Below are 20143 nucleotides of genomic sequence, written 5' to 3'. Positions count from 1 at the left end.
AGTATCCTTCCATTGGACCGTCTTCCTTTTGCCCTTGCTCTTTGATCGTGTTGGTGCCTGAGAAGTTACAGCATCACCGTTCTCCTTCTGAATCAGTCAATAAATGGCCTCCTGCTCAAGCTGATTCCGCCGGTCTGTGGTCATCTCTACCTCATAAGGTGTGAGAGAATGATAGGTTTTGGTGTCAGGATCATAGAGTGTACACCTGCCCTTGGTCAGTCTGGTTCTGGCCAGTTTATGACAATGCGAAGCAGTATGGATCCATCCTTGTGGAAGAGGCTGATTTGTTTTGACACATGCTTCGAACAGAATCTCATCCATCTCCCTGTACTGCGGTTCTAGACCCGGCTTTGCTGTAATGTCTTTCTCAGGTAGTTTGGAAGATTCGAATGTAAGCTGCGGTAACTGATTAGTAATCCTAGTCAATCCTCTGACCTGAATCTTCCACTGGCCCATACACAGCTGAATCCTCTGTAGCTCTTCCTTTATTGCCTGGATGTCATTGATTTGAAGAACATCATTGAACAATGTCTGCCAAGTCTTCCATTCTACAGTTGATCGCTCATACCAATCCTGAAGCTCATCAATTATTTTGAAATATGTGAGTCGATCAACTGGTTCTTGATGTTGAGGATATAGTGCTGGAAAAAATCTTGGCAACTCAGTTTCTCTTGTTGGAACAACATACAAGAGAACTGGAGAATCAAGCACAAATTCAAGGAAATTCAAAACTGCCTGGTTCTCTTGTTGCATCATCTTCCTAGTAATAATTCTTACTAGCTGGAATAAGGTGCAGACAGTAGTTTCCTGTGCTCCGACGGACATGCGAGTTTGAGGTCCTCTGCTAGTGGCTGTCTGGTCCTCCAGGATTGCTTTCACTCTTTGGTCCAAAACACCTCTAGCAGTTTGCAGTTGAACCACAACATCCTTAAGTTGGACCCTCACGTCCTTCATACAGCAGTAAGTTGGTTTGTTACCCAGCAGAAGTTCCAGTTCTAAAGCTAAGGACTGACAATCTGCAGTAGACTATCTTTGCCAGTACGGGTTTACCACTTTCTCATCAACATTGAGTATCCATTCTGGAACTCGTTCCAACAGCTGAACTGTACTGGGATGCGCAGGTAGTGAAGGAGTACGAGCGGAAGTACGACGCGAGAGAGAGTGCGAGAAGAAGAGCACGACGATATGGTGAACTCGCTCTACTGTAATGTGTAGAGCATAGTGAGTTCTTATTAGGTTTTTACAAAAGAATATGTGTACATACCTGGCGGCCCGCCCACTTACCTGGGCGACCACATTGGGCTTTATACCCCATCAACCTCCCACTTGAAGTCCAATGTGGTACTTTAAGTGTGAGAGAAGCTACTATACAAGCTAATATACAAGAGATGTAGAGAAGTGATGTACTACCCTACACCTAACTGCTTGCGAAAATGCGCAAAGCTCTCTAAGGGAAGTCCTTTTGTAAGTAGATCAGCAGGATTTTCTGTGGTGTGAACTTTGCAAGCTGAAGTTGCTTATCCTCGAGCATTTCCCTGATGAAATGATACTTCACATCCACATGCTTTGTCTTTGAGTGATAAACTGGATTGCGAGCCAATTGTATAGCACTTTGACTATCACAATATAACACAGGCATCTCCTCTTTGATTCCCAAATCTGTTACTAGTCGATTAAGCAAAATTGATTCTTTGCATGCCTCTGATGCTGTAACATATTCAGCCTCTGTAGTAGACTGAGTAACACAATCTTGTAATCTAGAACGCCATGATACTGCTCCACCAGCCAATGTAAAGACATACCCTGACGTAGACCTTCGGTTGTCTAAGTCACCTGCATAATCTGAGTCTGTAAAACCCTTTACACTTAGCTCTTGACTCCCATATCATATACGCATACTCTTTGTAGCTTTCAGGTATCTCAATATTCCTTTCACTGCCTCCCAATGTTTCTTGCCTGGGTTTGACATGTATCGACTTACTACTCCCACTGCAAATGCAATGTCTGGGCAAGTAGCAATCATTGCATACATCAAACTACCCACTGCAGACGCATATGGAATCTTATCCATTTCAGCCTGTTCTTCCTTAGACACAGGACAATCTTGTTTGCTAAGTTTCACATATGGTGGCAATGGAACACTCAATGCCTTTCCCTTCTCCATATTGAAACGTTGCAAAGCCTTGTCAATATACTCTGTTTGAGATAACCAAATCAACTTCTTTGATCTGTCTCTTTCAATGCGCATACCAAGTATATGACTTGCCTGACCCATGTCTTTCATGTCTAACGATTTTTCCATCTTTGACTTCAAAGCTGAAATTTCTTCCAAGTGCTTGCCAGCAATCAACATGTCATCCACATACAAAATAAGGATCAGCCAACTACCATCCTTAGCCTTCTTTGTATATAGACAGTGATCGAACTCACTACGTTTGTAGCCTTGAGAAAGCATAAACTTGTGGAATTTATGGTACCATGCCCTCGGTGATTGTTTTAAGCCATGAAGACTCTTTAACAACTGGCATACCCAATCTTCCTTGCCTTTCTCAACAAACCCTTCTGGCTGCTGCATGTAAATTTCCACATCTAAATCACCATGCAAGAACGCTGTCTTGACATCCATTTGGTGCAAAACCAAATCTAATATGGCAACCAATGCAAGAAAGCATCTCAATGTAGTCATCTTGACCACCGGAGAGAAGACTTCATCAAAGTCAATGCCTTGTTCTTGCTTAAAGCCCTTGTCAACAAGCCTTGCTTTGTACTTTGGTTGACTATCATGAGTGGTGATCTTATACCTTTAAACCCATTTACAAGGTAGAGCCTTTTTGCCATGTGGTAATTTAACTAGCTTCCATGTCTGGTTTTTATGCAGAGCTGTCATCTCTGACTGCATCGCCAATTGCCAATTCCCGGAGTCCTTCATTTGCACTACTTCGTGGTAACATGAAGGCTCATTGCAATCAGTCAACATGACATAGTTCATAGATGGAACAAACCTATCAGGAGGTCGCGTGATACGTCTAGATCTACGCACAATAGGTGGCTCAGGCTCAGCCACAACCTGTGGTTCCACTCTATCATGTCCTTGCTCCTCTTGAGCCCTGACATTTTGTCTTGCACGTGCAGGTCCATCTTCTTGGAAGAAAACTCTTCTAATCTCCTCAACCCTCTCTGGTTTAGAATGATATTTGGCTTCATTAAAGTGAGCATCATTGTTGCGGATAACCTTTCTGGATTCGGGATCCCAAAGTCTGTACCCCATCTCACCAGCAGGTCCATCTTCTTGGAAGACAACTCTTCTAATCTCCTCAACCCTCTTTGGTTTAGAATGATATTTGGCTTCATTAAAGTGAGCATCATTTCTGCGGATAACCTTTCTGGATTCGGGATCCCAAAGTCTGTACCCCATCTCACTAGAATTACCATAGCCTAGAAAGATGCACTTTCTACTCTTCGGCTCAAGTTTGTTTCTAAATTCCTTTGCAACGTGAGTATATGCCTCACAGCCAAAGACTTTGAGATGCTTGTATGAGGGCACCTTGCCTGACCATACCATCTCTGCCACTAAATCCTTCTGCAAAACCTTGCTAGGAGATCTATTTATAAGATGAACAGCTGTTGATACAGCTTCAACCCAAAACCCATTTGGCAGCTGTGCATTAGACAACATACTTCTGACCTTCTCTTGTATGGTCCTATTCATCCTCTTAGCAACACCATTTTGAGGAGGATTGTAAGGAGCAGTAAGTTCACGTTTTATACCTTTTGACTCACAAAAGTCCTGAAAGGCCTTTGAAACATACTCTCCACCATTGTCAGTGCGTAAGAATTTAAGCTTCTTGCCACTCTGATTCTCCACAAGTGTCACAAACGTTTTGAAAACACTAAATGCTTCATCCTTGTGCTTGAGAAAGTACACCCATACTTTCCTCGAGTAATCATCTATAAATGTCATAAAGTAAGAAGCTCCCCCTAGAGATAGCTTAGGCATAGGTCCACACAAATCACTATGAACAAGTGCCAACTGTGTATCTCTTCTACTGCTTCTATGCTTATGTGGCTGTTGTGTTTGCTTACCATACAAAAAATGTTCACAGAATTCAAAATCATTAAATGACAAGCCAGGCAAATAACCAGAACGAGACAAGATTTCCATTCCCTTCTTGGACATATGTCCTAACCGGCTATGCCACAAAGAAACGTTCGGCTGCTCAGTTACATTGATTACATTTTTAGAGACATTTGATACATAAATCATGTAAAGTCCTCCAGACTTTACTGCATGTGCTACTGTCATAGAACCCTTGGATATCTTCCACATGTTCTGTCCAAAAGTGGTGACGTAGCCAGCATCATCAAGTAAACCTGTGCTGATCAAGCTCTTTGTAATTGCGGGAACATGTCTCACATTCTTCAGCGTGAAAGAAGAGCCATTCTAAAACTTCAATTGAACATCTCCAACACCTAAGATCTCACATGTCTGCACATTGCCTAGCCAAACTTGATCTTTAGTGGTCACATAAGAGGTAAACCACTCCTTGTTTGGAGACACATGAAGTGATGCCCCTGAGTCTATAATCCAGTCACTCAGTGCATTTCCATCAGATGCTGTAAGAAGAGCTGAGTCCATTGTATTCTTCAAGAAGTAGATGTCTCCTGACACTAGACTATCATCCTCTGCAACAGTGTTTGCCACATTTATTTCTTGAACCTCCACTGAGGACTTGTTCTTCTCACCATGGTCTTCAGCTTTCTCTTTGCCTTTTTCTGCTTTCCATTCTCTGCAGTCTCTTTTCATGTGACCCTTCTTGCCACAATGGTAGCATTCTATGTCACTCTTGCCTTTAGCACTGCGGGACTTGCTACGAGACTAATTCCTCTTTCAACCTTTATAGTTTTCTTTGGTCCTTCCCCTGACAACTAAGGCTGTTCCTTTGCCTTTGTCCATTGTCTTTCTATTGGTTTCTTCAGTTAGCAGACGTCCTTCTACACCTACTATGTTCAAACCATCTGGAGGTATAGAATTACTCAAAGCTGTGTGAAAAGTGTCCCAACTTTCCGGCAATGTGATCAACAGGAACATAGCTCTAACAGGTTCATCAAACTTGACACCTTAAGCTGAAAACGGACTATAGATTGTGTTGAATTCATTCAGATGATTGGACATAGGTGTCCCTTCTTTCATCTTCAAGTCAACAAGCTTCTTAAGCTAGTATACCTGTGAAGCTGCACTCTGCTTCTCATAAAGATCACTCAGCTTTAACCATGCTTGATAAGCCGACATCTCGTCTGCTACATTGAAGTAAACGCTTTCTGCCAAAGTCAGCATAATGATCGAAAGTGCCAATTCATCCATTTCGCTCCATTCATCTTCGTCCATATCTTCTGGTTTTATCCCCTTGAGCTTTATAGGTTTTATCTGCTTCTTTTGTACCAACACGTGCCAAATCTGCTTCTTCCACAATGGGAAATTGGTTCCATCCAGTTTCTTGATATTGTAAAGAGCATTGTCTTGTGATCCAGCCATAGCTACGCTTCACAGTAGTTTACTTTCCTAGGAAAAATTTGGCAGAGTTTCCCCTATAAACTGACCTCTGAACCAATATCAACCTGTCAAATGAACCAAAAAGCTTCAGATTCTACAGAAATTTCGGCAGAGTCTCCTTTGTAAAATGGCTCTGGTGTACTAAAAAATAGACCAAAAACAGCTCAAAAAACCACTATCTCTCTAACACTGTAAGCTGTGGGTAAACCTGTCCTGCACCTGTACTGTCTCTCATTGTCCTGTCACTGTCCTGTAAGCATAGACTGCGACAATGACTCAACGGCAGTAAAGCAAAGATGCAATCCCAACTGTCTAACTCACAGTCAATACATCCTAGCTGCCTATCTAAGGGTGCTCGAGGGATCGCTCCAAGACCTGTATCACCGAAAGGATCTCAACATTCGAGAATCCCCCAGCTCAATAAAACCTCACTCGACCCTCAACAAAGGTTGCTGTAAATCTGATAGTACATAGACTTCCCACAAAGTCATACATCCACAAATTTCCCACTGTATGTTGTAATCGCTGCGGCGGTTGTTTGCTGCGTGACTCACAACCAGCAAACCCTCAACAAACATACATCATCTCTGACAATACATCCCATGTGGAAGTACGTGCAATGTCAAGATGAAATCTGGAATATCAAGCAGCAAACACAAGCTACCTAATGAATTAGTATGGATGTCGCCTGCAATCTGTGTGTAGATGCGCCCATGTCGTATGTGACACGCCTCCAAGAACTGTGAGCCATCCTTCGATGTGTAGGCAGCCACAAATCAGCACTCTAGGAGTGCCGATATCCTCAGTACCTGTAGTCGTAGGCCGAAACCCCAAATTTGCAGAGTCGGATCTGCACCCGCCGAGACCACGTAGTCGAAAATGGCCTGCGCAAAACTCTGTCGAAGCCGCACAGTGGTCGAGATGACCTCAGAATGAAATTATGAGAACACTGAGCCCTTTGTGTTCTCCCACAGGATTTGGGGCCGTGTCTTCGCCTGTCGAATCTCACTCCAATCTGAGCAGGTGACTCTAGCTTCCTGGAGTGCTGCCCCGAGCCTCGATCTGAGCTCTGATACCAGTTGAAGGAGTACGAGCGGAAGTACGATGCGAGAGAGAGTGCGAGAAGAAGAGCACGACGATATGGGGAAATCGCTCTACTGTAATGTGTAGAGCATAGTGAGTTCTTATTAGGTTTTTACAAAAGAATATGTGTACATACCTGGCGGCCCGCCCACTTACCTGGGCGACCACATTGGGCTTTATACCCCAACAGGTAGTCTACAAGCTTCCTTATCATGAAAAGCAGCAGATTTCCAATGTTCCACCATTTCCCTGGCTCCTACATATAGTCTTTGGAACCTTTCTAAATCAGTCCACAGAGTATCATCCTCCAGATACTGTATGGTGATGCAGGCCTGTTGATGTCTCAGCTGCTTATTTAAGGTAATGAGTTGTAGTGAATGCTGATGATCCTTCACTGGTCCTTCATCCTGAGCCTTCATTTTTCCTTTAGCCTCTTTATTGTGATGGAATTGATTAGTTGGCTCATCTCCAGTGTTACTGGGCTGCTGTTCTTCAGTCTGCTGATGACCCGACTGTTGTTCTGTTTCTTGTCTTTCCTATTGTTCCTCAGTCGGGTCTGGTTGTTTTGGCTGTGACTGACCTCCTTCATCTGGCCCTGTCCCATCAGTACCTGGTCCTGGAGGTGGAGATGGTGGTGGGGCATCATCATCATCCTGTGTATGCCCGGTTTCTTGATCATCCTCCTCCTTATCAGCTTCATCTTCTTCTTCTTCTTCATCCTCCTCTGGGGATGTCTGCTGCTCAATATATTCCATGATGGCTTGGTTCATCAGAGCATTGTTGAACTCACTCACCTTGTCCTGCAAATCACTTTGCAGACTTTCCATCAAGGATTTTATATTTTCTAAATCAAAAACAGCATTGCCTGCGGGGTTCAAAATTTCAGACAAGCTATTGTAGATGCATGTATCTCTCCGTCAGCGAACGCTTCAGAGCTGTATGGTGTAATAGCAGCTTTCTAAATTCTGTCCTCTTCGTTTTGAGCCCCATTTCAGCTCGCTCGGCAGCTCTCGATGCGTCATTCCTTTGACTCTTTATGATCATAATTTCAAACTCAGCTTTAGCTAACTTTTTGTTCAGCAACTCCTGAGCTCTCTCTGACTGAGCTTGTAATACCCTATGTTGTATGTTCTGCGCTTCCTGGGCTTTCTAGAGTGTGGCAATCTGATGCTGTGCTTCTGCCAATTCAGCTTTAAGCGTTTTAACTTCATCTTCTAATCCAACAACTTCCACCAATTGTCCCATACAGCTGACAATGGTATTCCAAGAGGACTGTTCAGTACTGAACATCTGTCTTTGACCGTTGTTGGATCAGAATCAACTGGTTCATATATTGCCACAGGAGCCACATAAGGTAGAGATGCATAATCAGTTTTGGTGAGTGAGAGATGCCCTCTCAATTTCTGAGTTTGCATTTGCTGTAGCTTATCCTTTTTAACCAGTTGCAGAGGGTTTTGAGAAATGACAGGAACTGTTTCAGACATAGTTGAGGATGCTGGACCTTTCCCCTTATCCAGCTGATTCCTGCCTTTGTCTCCTGACTGATCTGGTACCTTCGCCTCAGTGACTGGCTTTACCTGATCCTTCCCAGACCCAGTAGCAACTGTCTGTTTGACAACTATCTGATTAGGTACAGTTGTCTCAGTGCTCGCTGCCTTTACCTGGCTTTCGATGTGCTTCAAGAATTCATTGCTTTTGGTCAGTGTAATTCTTGGTTTCTTTAAACTACTAGCTTCCTCTGCAGTAGCTTTCCTTTTCAGGACCTTGGAAGTTGTTTGACTGTCCGGTTCCTCGTCGTCTGAGGACAATTCAATTTTCTTCAGTTCAGAAATGGGCTTCTCATTCCATGCCAGCTTCACCTGCTCATTAATATCTGTAGCAGTAGCCCAATACAGAAATTGCCAGACATACCATGCCTTGAAAACAGTTTGAGATTTCAACTTGGCAGTCTGTTGAAGTACATTATGCGAGAGTATTTGACACAGGTTGATATGGACGTGTGGATCCAGTATCTTGGCCAACAACATAGCAAATAATTTTTCTGACACATAAAGTGGGTTATTCTTAAGACTGACTGCTTCGGCTACAAACCTGTAAGCAGCAGAGGCTTCCAGTCCTGCTACTGGAACTCCTTGAGCACTTGCCTTGAGATTCTTCCGAGCTACTTCATCCTCCTTTAGAGCAATAATTACTTGCTACGCAGTTGCCACCGATGGTTTAGGCTCATTAGGCATTCTAAATGCAAATGCAATGGCTTATGGTGTCACGGACACCCTCCTATTATTTATCATAGCACTAATGTTTTCTGCATCAAAAGAATCAAGAACTTGCTTGATGATCCCTGCATCAAAAGCAATCCTTGTCGCTTGCAATACAACTCACAGATCCCAGAGTTGTAGCAGAGTCATTGCATGATCAGTAAAGACATATCGTTGAATTTTACTGTATGGAAGAACAGGAAGGCTTTGCTTTGCCTCAGTAATTATAGCATGGGTTTCTGCAAGAGTTTCCTCCATCTTCTCTGATCGTTTCCTTCTACCCATACACTGTGAGGTCGACGACGATGAAACAGGCGAAGGCGAAGAGGACTTACTTGTGTTAAAGCTGTTGCCTGGTGTCACTGGTAAGGTTGTCTGATAGTCAACTGTCTCATCGGAGATCGAAGTTTGCGGTTGTAGTGAAGAGACCTCGGAGCTCGACGATGGCGAATGGTTGACAGGCGGAAAGCATCGCGCAGAAGATTTATGAGGAAAAATGTTAACTCTCCTGACTGTTATACGTGTTCGCGCCATAAAAGCTCCACTACTCGTCGCTCCTAGACTTGTGTGCGCCGTCACTGACGTGGCAAACATGAAATGGACAAGACTGCATCCCATCCTTGTAATAATTATCACTGGTCGCATACCATTTGACCGTTGGACACTTAAAATTTGGAAAGTGTGTTCATACTGGTTCTGAACTGATTCCCACTCTGGCTGGATCATACTGGTACTGGTTCTTAAATCAGCCTGATTTGATTCTTCAGGTACTGGTTCTGAAGCTGGAACTGGTTGCACATGGAAAAGACCAAAAATATCTGATTCTGGTATCTCTTGATCAACAACCTCCAGTTCCTTAGTGACTTCTTCTGATCCAGTTTCTTTGGTCTCTGAGTAATAAAGTTTGATCTTTGCTCCATTATATACTCCTGGCAACATTAGTCCAGATAAGTCTTTTAATCTGACTGTGCCATTGGAAAAGACCCAATCAACCTCAAAAGGTCCTGCCCAGGCAATCTTCAAATTTGGCTTCTTTGGACCCAGCTTTGACTAATATAGAAGCACTAAGTCTCCTTTCTGGAATTCTCGGACTTTAATTGGGCGATCATGCCAGTGCTTCCTTCTTTGTTGAACAATTTCCTGTTCCAATATAGCCCTTTGCCTGAGTTCATCTAACTGCATCAGCTCATCCAGTCTTTTCTTAAGATTATGGTTGAAGTCTAATCCATACTTTACAACCATTCTCAGACTGGGGATTACAAACTCCATAGGAACCACTGCTTCAATACCATCCACCATTCTGAATGGTGTCATTCCAGTAGTTACCTTATAAGCTGTTCAATAAGCCCATAGAGCAGTCTGAAGCTTCAAATCCCACTGGTCTGGTTTCTTTTGCACCACATTAGTGAGAATAGTCTTAATTGTCTTATTGCTACTTTCAGCCTGTCCATTGCATCTGGTATAGTAAGGAGTAGATTTTCGATGCTTGACTGAAAGCATATCCAATAGGATTTCCATAGTATCATTGATAAAGTGTGTCCCTTGATCGGTCACAATTTCCACTGGACATCCATATCGGCAGACAATATTCTCAAACAGAAACCTTGCAGTTGACTTGGCTGTGTTGTCAGGAAGAGCTTTAGCTTCAACCCACTTGGTAACATAACAAGTAGCCATCATGATGTACTTGTTCTTCCTAGGAGTCACCTTCTTAAAAGGTCCCATAAAATCCAATCCCCATTTCATGAATACTCCCAATGGTTGTATTGGCATTAAGGGAGTCATGTCTACAGCTGTTGGTCAGCCCATTCTCTGGCATATATCACAAATTTTACAAAAGCTTCTGACATTAGCAATCATTTTTTGCCACCACAGACCTGCTTGCAGAATCTTCTTGTAGGTTACTTCGTTGGAAAAGTGTCCACCAGACTCTCCATTATGTGTCTCTGAGATAACTTGCATTCGTCCCTCCATTGGAACACATCTCCGAAGTATACCATCCACCCCCAACCGATAAAGTACTCCCCCAATGATGGTAAATTTCAAGGTTTTTATGATCAGAGCCTTCTTCTGATTCTGTTTCCAATCTTCTGGAAAGGCACCTTGGGAAAGGAACTGATAAATATCATACCATTCAGGATCCACTGATTCTTCTGCTTCTAGCTGAAATAAAACAGCATCCACTGGTTCATCTCTTAGAGGTGATTCTGAAAATCCTTCTGTACTTCTGGAAAGAAAGTCAGCTCCACAGTGGTTTCGGCCAGGCTTATGGAAAATTCTGAACTCAAATTCCGTAAGGAACATCATCCATCTTATCAGCATGCCTTGAATAATGACTTTGTTAATCAGAAACAGAAGAGCTTGATGATCCACATAAAAATGAAATAACTTCCCCAATAGGTAATGCCTGAACTTTGTAGCGCTAAAAACCATTCCGAGGGCTTCTCTTTCAGTAGTCGTATAGCCTTGTTCAGCCTGACTGAATCTCCGACTAGCAAAATAGACTGGATAGTCTGTTCTGCCATCTGGCTGAGACAATATTGCCCCCATTGCCAATCCTGAAGCATCAACGTGTACATGAAAAATAATGTCCCAGTTCGGTTGCCTGAGGACTGGTTTACTGGTAATGGCTTTTTTCAGATTCTGGAAACTCTCCTCACACTCAGCAGTCCAATTGAACTTGCTGGTCTTCTTTGTAAGCTCATATAGTGGTACTGCTTGAGAAGCAAATTTGTGTACAAATCTTCTATAAAAATTCACATACCCCAAAAAAGAACTCAACTCAGAAGTAGCTGTGGGTGCTTTAGCTTGCTGGACACACTGTATTTTGTCATTGGCCATTTCTATTCCATTGCGGGAAACCACATGTCCCAGTAGCTGTCCCTTCCAAACCAGAAATACTGATTTAAATGGATTCAAGCAAATCCTTTTCTCCTGACAGCGTTTAAAAACCATCTCTAGGAATAGAAGGTGTTGTTCCTCAGCTGAATAGATAGTGAAGTCATCCATGAAAATGGCGAGGAACCGATGAAGAAATTCATTAAACATCTCCATCATACACCACTAAAAAGTAGCTGGTGCATTGCACAGGCCAAAAGGCATCACCAGCTACATGAATGCTCCCCACTCAGTGATGAAAGTGGTCTTGGCCCTATCTTCCAAAGCAATCTGTAACTGGTTATAGCCGCTATAACCATCCATGAAGCTATACATCTCATATCCCGCGATCTCATCAAGCAACATATCAGTAAAAGGTAAGGTAAATGGATCCTTAATGGTCTGGGCATTTAGTTTCCTATAGTTGACACAAATCCTTAATTTCCCATTCTTCTTAGGAACGACAACTATTGGAAATAACCAATCACTGCTTGCTACTTCTGTAATGAACCCAGCCTTGAGAAGATTATCAATCTCCTCCTTGACCTTCTTTGCATAGTTAGGGTTCATCCAGTATCTTTGTAGTCTGACTGGCCTAGCGTCCGGTTTTAGTGGTATTCGGTGCTGACAAACTTCAGGATCTACTCCCTTCAAATATGTATGTTCCCAGGCAAGTACATCTTTATAGTTCTGGAATATTATCCGTGCCTTTTCCTTCATTGCCGGTTTCAGGTGCTTGTTGACTTTGATCATTCTGGGATTTTCCTTTGATCCCAGGTTCCATTCCTCTACTTCCTGATCATCTGGAAGCAACCAGTTGGGTCCCCCTCCTTTTCGTTTTGTCGACTCTTTAGCGTAGTCCCAAGAAGGCCCATTCATTTTTGAATCATTATTCTGATAAGGTGGATATTCTTCTGGACATGCTGATTCTTCCATTATATCAGTATCAGTTGGTTCCTCCATTCTTCCAGTTAGCTGAACGGTTCTTTCCCCTGTATTGACTTCAGTGAATTGGTTAGGGAATTGTTTCTTCTGCTTGTCAGCTTGCTCTTTGTTTAGTAGGACTGCATTCAAATCAATTTCTGCCAAAGGAAATATGTTCATTGCTGCTAGCATTCGCTCAATTTTCTTAGCTCGGTATTTCTGACACAACTCCTTTGGCCTCAGTTCCTTTTTCCAGCTCCTGGTGTTGTTGGTCTGGATTTTGATTCTGCCACTGGCCCCTTCTATGGTTAAACTCTGGTTTGCATAGTCATGAACAACATGTGCTATTCTTAACCATGGGCGGCCTAATAGCATTCCATATGTGCCCTGCACATCCAAAACTAGGAAACTAGTTTTGAATTTTTTCCTTCCCACTCTTATCTGCATGTTTTCAATCATGCCCGTCGCTTGTACGACTCGATGATCTACCATTCTTACTTTGAATGGTGCTGGTTTTATGTTGGTGATACCCATTCTTTGCTGAAGATGGGCTCCCATTATATTGACTCCTGCTCCTCCATCCAGTATGACACTTGAGAGAGGTTCCCACTGCTTCCTGACCTTGTAATCTACCTGAATAAGTGGAACTTCATCATCCCGGACAGCCATCAGGTCTACTGTTCTGGCGTCTGCCTCAGTCTTCCTACGCTGCCTGATAAAGTTGGCCACCTCAGGTAAGGTCTTTCTTATATCCTCTAGCTCTACAGTCAGCTTCTGGATTCTATCACAAATTTTCACCTGAATTTCCTCTTACTCCTGGTCAGACTGATTGTCAGAGCTTGAAGATCTAGTGTTCTCATACTGCCATTCTTCTTTAGTAGTACTTCTACTCTTTCCTTCCTCTTCCATCTCACCAGCTAGTCTATGTACCACACCCAGCATGGTCTCTGTCATGGCCGGTACTGATTGATATTTATCAGTCGATTGGGCTAGTATCTTCTGAATGACTCTAGCCTCGGAACTTTCTGTCTGCTTTGATAGCTTCTTAGCTAAATCCTCTGTGATTTTAGCTGCTAGTTCCCGCTGCTCTTGCCACTCATCTACCACCTTTTCCTTACCCTTGGCCCTCCAAACTTCCCTTTGTTGGGCCCACTTGCTGCTGTTGGAGTTGGCTGGTACTTCTGACATGTCTAGAATCTCTTCAATGATCACTCCTTTGCTCCTGGTAACTACTCTAACTGGGACTAGCTCTGGTGCCTTAGCCTCAATAGCAGTTGTTACCGGTGCATCTGGACATTGGGCTGCAAAATGACCATACTTCCAACAGGTATAGCAATTCATGCTTCTGGTCTGGAAGTTGCCTCTTCCTCTTTCTCTGCCCATTCCTGGTTGGTATCTGCCTCGTCCTCTGCCTCGTCCTTGACCAGTACCACTGGTACCTGGTCCTTCTTCTTGGGCTACTTTGATTGGCTCTGTCTTCACTGGTTCAGTGTAGGCAACCACTGATAGATCCTTTCCTTTCTTAAAATGGTGAATTCGGATGCCACAGTTATTCCATAGGTGACCGAAGGCCTTGTAGTAGGTACATTGTGGGCATTCCGTGGAGATGTGGTCCTTGGACTTACATCTTGAACACCAAGTCTCCATCTTCCGGACCGGCTGTCTTGTGTGGCTAATCTCTACAATCTGCCTAGCCATTTCTTCAATTTTCTTGGTCCATGATCCTTTCTTTGATTTTTCCTTTGTCCGTTCATTGGAATTGCTCTCGGAACTGCTGGACGTTGCACTGGAATCAGAAGCTTCAGTAGCCGAACTACTACTACTGGTCGTTCGCTTCTTGTGGCTTTTTTCTTTCTTATCCTACTGTTCCAGTTTTAATGCTCGCAGGACCAGGTCATTGAATTTATTTGTAGGGGCTGGTACTTCTTGTTCTCTCAGCTTCTTGCTTCTGAGCCCATTCAGAAACCATGTCCTTAATCTTTTCTTAGACGGTGGTTCTTGCAGTTGTCTGGTCAGTTCTTTGATCTTTTCTACATAGCTGCGGACTGACAAACATTAGGCAAAACTTGGACTCACAATGGGGCCTTTTAAGGAGTTTGACTTTACCTCTCTCTACCAAAACGGGCGCATGGATAAATTTTTGCAAACAAACTCCAACGTTGGCGGAGCTTTGACATTTAGAATTTCCTCTTCAAGCTCTATCTACTGATATATAGCACGCCATGAGATTCCTCATATTTTAGAAGATTCTATTTTTGATTCACCTATGATGTGACAACTCTGTCGGAATCTAAGTGAATAAAAAAAAGAATCTTCTAAAATATGAGGAATCTCATGGTGTGCTATATATCAATAGATAGAGCTTGAAGAGGACATTCTAACTGTCAAACCTCCATGCACCCATTTTGGTAGAGAGAGGTAAAGTCAAACTCCTTAAAGGGCCCCTTTGTGAGTCCAAATTTTTCCTAATGTTCCGCTGTTTGATCTGATCCAATTCACAGAGAATATCCTCATCTCCTCGATTGTCGGAATATTCCAACCTGAAGGCCTTAAGTAATTTATTATATGATCTAAGTTGGCATGCAGGGTAATGGTAATACCATTTCCTTGCTGCTTCCTTCAAGGTTTGTGGAAAGTATTCCCCCCAATCATCTTCATCAATGTTTTTTAGTTCAGCATACTGCTCAAAAGCTTGTATGTGAACATCAGGATCATCCTTTTTCCCTCCTTTGAACATGGGAAAGGAAATCTTCAGGGAAGCAGAGTAATCATGTCGATTACTGCTAATTCCACCAGTTCGCTTCTTGGCTTCAGACTAACGCTTGGGAGCCTTCTTGCAGTTGTCAGTGTCAGCATCCCAATCAATCTCTGTCTCAGTCTCAGTCTCAGTATCCTCTCTGTTTTGTCTGCTAGAACTTCGGTGACTTCCCTTTCGGCCTTTGATATGCTCATCGTTCTAGAGAGACTGAGTGGAACTCTTTGCCTTTTGTGCTTCCCGTTCTGTTCGTCTTCGTCGAGAATGACTGGAATACTGTGAGTCCTGCACCTCATCAGCCTGACTATGCTCCTCCGGAGCCTCAGTGCCAGTCATTTTCTCTTGCTTGGGATCAGACTCTCTTCCTGACTCCTCAGGAATGGGTTCCACACGATTGGTAGATTTCCGGCCACGATTGGATTTTGGTGCCATTGCTGAAAACTTCAACTGGGAGAAGAGTCTTTCAGTCAACGAGCTTCAGCTCTAGCCATCGTGATCGCCAAAATGGAATTGGAGCTGATCTCTTGAGACAGCTAATTCCAGTGTTGAAGGATTTCAGCTACTTAGAGTAGGAAGAGTCAGATAGCAGACTAGGCAGAAATCAGTGACTAAACTGAAATATGAATACTGAAATGAGAATCAGACTTAAAGACTGGAATAAAGTTCAGACTCAGATTCAGAAGACTGTTGAGAAGTAAGTATCATTGGAATATATATATATCATGATTGAGATTACAGTGAATATGATTACAGAGAGAGAGAGAGAAAGTGTAGCCGATAATACTGCCACAGATGCTCAAGTGCAATTATAGCTCAAAGCGCTAATACAAGTGATAACAATTGCCAGCCCGATATCAAAGTAATGGGCCCTATTTATATGCTTCGGGTTTACCATAGTAATTACTTTAGTAATTACTAAGTGATTCACTACCCATCTTCTAAGAACACGTTTCCACATGGTAACGCGCCAGCCGTCTACACCCCAAAAACGTGGAAAACTCTACGAGGTTCCATCATGAAGCAATTCCTTGCAAGCGATGCAAAGGACAAAGTGCTTACTGAATGACACAGCTTGAAGCTTCTCTCTCATGAGTCTATCCACAAGTATGTAGACAAGTTTTGGGATTTACATCTCTAGGCTATTATTTTTCAAAAAATAGACTTTGTTGTGCAAAAGTAGCCGCTTCTGTGCGGGATTACTTGAATAGATAGCCGAATACATCAACTCTCAACGGCCTAGTTCTATCACCAAAGTAATCCATCACAGCATGGTTTCTTCACACATCAATTTCCATCAAGGAGCTAGACGGAATGTCAAGCCCATGGAAAACAAAGACAAAAATGATGCAAAGGGAAAAACCAATGCTTAAAATTCTTCCCAAGGCACTTCTAACAACAACAACAACAACAATCGGTCCAAGGAGAAGGGAGTATACAAAGGGAAAAAAAAAACTCTCTCCTGAAGAGCTTGATGCTTTTTGAAAGGACCATAAGTGTTTCAAGTGTGTGGCTATCATTCTTGCCCCAAGAAGAATGCTCGCAATGAGACTCCTAGGGCTTCCACCATTGAAGCTCCAAAAGAGGATGTTCATTGAAGGATCATCACTTTCCTATTCTTGGGGAAAGTTAAGAGAGCATGATGCCTTCATCTTGTTTGACCCTGGCTCTACTCACAACTTCATATCAACGGAGTTGGCCACCAAGCTGGGCATTCAAGATTTTGAGATAGGAGATATGGTAATGGCTAACACAGATTTCAAGGGATAGCAAGCCTCCGTTACTCCCTTGATTGGGAAGTTGAGTCTTCATGTCCAAAGCTATGTCGACAAAGAAGACTTTTTCATGTCCTCTCCAATATGAGGATGCTATCCTAGGGGCGTCATGGTTTGATTGCATGGCTACCAATATGAAGTTCCTTGAAAGGAGAATCTACTTCACCTATAGGGGAAAGAACTTGTATATAGGTGCTAGTGAGCGTGGTCGTACTATTTCACTTGTAAATATTCCTGCTTTTGATAAATCAATGAAGAGCTCAGTTTTTGCATACATGATTTTTGTCAAAGATTCTCTAGAAGATCCTAATGTTTCATTTAATGTAAATGGTAGGAATCAAGAAGAGTTAGAATTGTCTAATTTTCTCAAAGGATTCGAAGATGTGCTCATTGATGATATCCCTATGGACTTACCTCCAAAATAAGGGGATGATGACCATCGCATTGAGCTCCTTCTAGGAAGCTTACTGCCTAACAAGCCTCCTTATCGAGTCTCTCAAGATTAGCAAGAGGAGATCATGAGGTAAGTACAGGAATTGGTAGACAAAGGGATGGTGAGGCCTAGTTCCTCTCCCTTTTGTTCTTTAGTCCTTTTAGTACAAAAGAAAGATTGTACATACCGTATGTGTGTGGACTATCGAGCACTAAACCATATCACTATCAAAAACAGATTTCCCGTGCCTCGGGTAGAAGATCTGTTTGATATGCTACAAGGCTCTACCTACTTCAATAGGATTGACCTTAAAAGTGGCTATCACCAAATAAGGATAGTGGATGAAGATATCCTAACGACCGCGTTTTGCACAACGTTTGGTCTTTATGAATATCTAGTCATGCCTTTTGGCTTGACTAATGCGCCAGCTACGTTCAATCGTCTAAAGGAGAAATTTTTTGGACCTTACCGCAAATACACTGAAGTGTTCTTTGATGATATCATCATCTACTCCAAGTCTTTGGAGGAACATAAGCAACATCTCCAAGTAATTTTTCAAGCTTCTAGGGAGAATAAGCTTTTTCTCAATCGAAAGAAAAGTGAGTTTTTCCTTCAAGAGATTCAATACCTAGGTCATTTTATCTCTCAAGATAGTATCCGTATGGATCCATCAAAGCTAGAGGTAATAAAAGTGCCTAATCCAAGGAATCTACATGAGATACGAAGATTTATTGGTATGTGCGCATACTATAGACGCGCAATAGCAAAATTCTCTCAAATAGTAGGACCACTACATGACTTAACTAAGAAGAACGTTAAGTATGCATTGATTGCTAAGGAGAAAAATGCTTTTGATAAGCTCAAAGAAAATCTTACCTCCCAACCAGTCCTCATGCTTCCGGATCTCTCAAAGCCATTTGAGGTCCAATGCGATGCTTGTGGTGATTGCCTTGGAGAAGTTCTGCTTCAACAAGGGCATGCCATAGCATATGAGAGCCGAAGGCTCAATACCGATGAACGAGTCTTGGGTATTTACGAGAAAGAGCTTTTAGCTATTCTACATGCCCTAGACACATGGAAGCACTACTTATTGCGGACTCCATTTATTCTATGGACCAACCACCAAAGTCTTAAGTATTTCATGACGTGAACCAAGCTTTTTGACAAACAAATGAGGTGGGAAAATTTTCTTTTGCAATTTAATTTCCATATTGCTCACATTTTTGGTAAGCACAATCAAGTGGCCAATGCACTTTCATGACAACAAAAGTTAATGTGATGTCTATGACTACTCACAATGATCTATCCTCTATAATAGATGAGTATGCTACTGACCCTGACTTTAGAGACATAATGTGAGCCCGTCCTTTGGGGAAGAAAGAGGAACCATTCACCTTGCAGGATGGTTATGTTCTTCATGGCAATAGGCTATGTGTTACCCATTCCCTTCATGAGAAAGTTATGTATGAATCCCATGCTCCTTCCTATACGGGGCATAGAGGTATTCAACCTACTCTTCGAGGAGTAGAGACGTATTTCTATTGGCCTACCATAAAAGTGGACATACAAGAATATGTTTCAAAATGCGTAGTATGTCAAAAGACCAAGTATAATAGAGGGAAGCAACTTGGATTAGTCCAGCCATTTCCTATCCCAAATTCACCATTGGAGAGTATATCCATGGATTTCATCTTTGGATTGCCCAAGTCTATCCATGGGAATACGAGAATATGGACAATAGTCGACAGGTTTAGCAACCAAGCACACTTCATTCATGTCAAAAAGACTATTAAGGCACACCAAATGAAAACTCTCTTTATATCTCAAATTTTCAAACACCATGGATTATCAACATCCATCGTGTCAGATAGAGATCCTAGAATGACCAATAACTTTTGGAAAGGTCTCTTTGAAAATCTAGGAACAAGATTGAATTTCTCTTCAGTCTATCACACACAAACGGATGGCCAAAGTGAGATAGCCAATCTTACGATACTCGATCTATTGAAGACTTATGTTATCGAAGTAGATCAACGCTCACAATGGAAAAAGTACTATTTCTTGTAGAGTATGCCTACAATAATATTGTACATACTTCTATGGGAAAAGCACCTTTTGAGATTATTGAGGTAAGACCTAAAACTCCCTTGCTACTCAAAGTACATGGGAATATATTCATTGCCGATGAGTATTTCCGTGACCTACAAGAATCTTTTCAAAAAATTAAGGAGTCTATATCCATCACTCAACAAAGGTAAAAAGTTGTTTCTGACAAGCAGAGAAGGGTCTTAACGTTCAAAGAAAATGATTGGATATTGCTTAAGTTTCCTAAGGCCCGATTGAGGCAAACCACGGGCAAAAATCCTACGGGCCATCAAAAGTATTATGCTAAGCTAGCAAAAAGATACTATGGTCCTTTCCAAATTTTGAAGCCTATCAATGAGATGGCTTACCAACTCAAGTTGCCCAACCATTGGCTCATACACAATG

This window comes from Adiantum capillus-veneris, chromosome 18, assembly GCF_014529385.1.
Source record: "Adiantum capillus-veneris isolate H3 chromosome 18, ASM1452938v2, whole genome shotgun sequence".
Taxonomy (NCBI): Eukaryota; Viridiplantae; Streptophyta; class Polypodiopsida; order Polypodiales; family Pteridaceae; genus Adiantum; species Adiantum capillus-veneris.
The sequence above is the reverse complement of the archived record's forward strand: the minus strand, read 5'-3'. Positions refer to the sequence as shown.